At 53.1% G+C, this 2,374-nt stretch overlaps 1 non-coding gene across 1 annotated transcript; it reads right to left on the minus strand.

Annotated features, from left to right (window-relative positions):
* Positions 1 to 353: 353 nt before the first annotated feature.
* On the minus strand, positions 354 to 2,168 carry LOC142795614 (small subunit ribosomal RNA). The gene has a single exon (XR_012893164.1). It is a non-coding gene; the product is annotated as a small subunit ribosomal RNA (ribosomal RNA).
* Between the last annotated feature and the right edge of the window lie 206 nt (positions 2,169 to 2,374).

The following is a 2,374-nucleotide window of genomic DNA, read 5'->3' on the forward strand; positions in this document are numbered from 1 at the left end:
GCCTTCTACCGACGTAACCACGACTCGCCGTTCGCGCTCCGCCGCTCCTGTTTACAGTACTAGGCGGTCCCGCAGCGGTCGGGTCGCGCATTTCGAGCGCTTCGAGCCACGGTGCAGTGGCGGGTCGAAAGCCGACCTATGAGTGCGTTGCGCCGTTTGTACCCGCGTCCGCCACCTGGCCGACCGTCCAAGGTCGCGGTGTTGGCGTCCGCTGGGCGCAACAATTTGTCACGGGGTGCCGCTCCACATTCAGGCAGCCCCGTGGGGAAAAGCCGACCCCGCGTCCAAACGGGGTCAGCGGCAGAAAGTGTCGGGCGCAGACGCAGCTGAGGCGCTCACCCTTCACAATCCGTTAATGATCCTTCCGCAGGTTCACCTACGGAAACCTTGTTACGACTTTTACTTCCTCTAAATGATCAAGTTTGGTCATCTTTCCAACAGACCGGCGCAACCGAAAGGCCGCGCCGGACATCGGTCCGAAGACCTCACTAAATCATTCAATCGGTAGTAGCGACGGGCGGTGTGTACAAAGGGCAGGGACGTAATCAACGCGAGCTTATGACTCGCGCTTACTGGGAATTCCTCGTTCAAGGGGAACAATTGCAAGCCCCTATCCCAATCACGAAAGAAGTTCCACGGGTTACCCAGTCTTTTCAGACAGGGATAAAGACACGCTGCTTCCTTCAGTGTAGCGCGCGTGCGGCCCCGGACATCTAAGGGCATCACAGACCTGTTATTGCTCTGTTTCGTGCGGCTAGGAGCCGCTTGTCCCTCTAAGAAGGTTGTAAGGTGCTGGGAACCCCGCACCTATTTAATAGGCTAGAGTCTCGTTCGTTATCGGAATTAACCAGACAAATCGCTCCACCAACTAAGAACGGCCATGCACCACCATCCACCGAATCAAGAAAGAGCTCTCAATCTGTCAATCCTCCCAGTGTCCGGGCCGGGTAAGTTTTCCCGTGTTGAGTCAAATTAAGCCGCAGGCTCCACTCCTGGTGGTGCCCTTCCGTCAATTCCTTTAAGTTTCAGCTTTGCAACCATACTTCCCCCGGAACCCAAATACTTTGGTTTCCCGGAAGCTGCCCGCCGAGTCATTTGAGTAACTCAGGCGGATCGCTGGTTGGCATCGTTTATGGTCAGAACTAGGGCGGTATCTGATCGCCTTCGAACCTCTGACTTTCGTTCTTGATCAATGAAAACATTCTTGGCAAATGCTTTCGCAGTAGTTCGTCTTGCGACGGTCCAAGAATTTCACCTCTAGCGCCGCAATACGAATGCCCCCGTCCGTCCCTCTTAATCATTACCTCGTATTCCAAAAACCAACAGAACAGAAACGAGGTCTTGTTCTATTATTCCATGCAAGTTTATTCAGGCGACTCGCCTGCGTTGAGCACTCTAATTTTTTCAAAGTAAAAGCACCGGCCATCTCGAGGCACACAATGAAGTGCACCAAGAAAGAACCGGCATGATGTTCAGTCCGAGCCGTCGCATCGGGTAGATGCACTACTCGTCTGGAACTGAGATCCAACTACGAGCTTTTTAACCGCAGCAGCTTTAGTATACGCTATTGGAGCTGGAATTACCGCGGCTGCTGGCACCAGACTTGCCCTCCAATTGATCCTCGTTAAAGGATTTAGAGTGTACTCATTTCAATTACGGGGCCTCAAAAGAGTCCCGTATTGTTATTTTTCGTCACTACCTCCCCGTGCCGGGAGTGGGTAATTTGCGCGCCTGCTGCCTTCCTTGGATGTGGTAGCCGTTTCTCAGGCTCCCTCTCCGGAATCGAACCCTGATTCTCCGTTACCCGTAACAACCATGGTAAGCAAGTAACCTACCATCGAAAGTTGATAAGGCAGACACTTGAAAGAAACGTCGCCGGCTCGTGGCCATGCGATCAGCACAAAGTTATCCAGAGTCACCACACAATACGGGCCGAAACCCGATCGATCTTGGTCTAATAAAAGCACCCGTTACCCAAAGGGCTCCAGGCTCACTGCATGTATTAGCTCTAGAATTGCCACAGTTATCCAAGTAGGAAGAAACGATCTAAGGAACCATAACTGATTTAATGAGCCATTCGCGGTTTCGCCTTATTTCGGCATGTACTTAGACATGCATGGCTTAATCTTTGAGACAAGCATATGATTACTGGCAGGATCAACCAGGTAATCGTTCGACTGCGCGTCCGTCCTCGCCCTCGGCGGGCCGGACGCAGTCTGTGTGCGGCGGAGGCCACCTTCAGGCGCCCCAACACGCTTATTTTGCACTCCGAGATGACGGCGTTCGAGCTCGCTACGGCACAACCTTCCCGAAAGACGAGTGGGAGCCGTGCGGCAAGAAGCACGTTCATGCTCGCTCTTTTTCGTTGCATCGA

The sequence above is a fragment of the Rhipicephalus microplus genome, unplaced genomic scaffold, assembly GCF_043290135.1.
Source record: "Rhipicephalus microplus isolate Deutch F79 unplaced genomic scaffold, USDA_Rmic scaffold_758, whole genome shotgun sequence".
In the NCBI taxonomy this organism is placed as follows: Eukaryota; Metazoa; Arthropoda; class Arachnida; order Ixodida; family Ixodidae; genus Rhipicephalus; species Rhipicephalus microplus.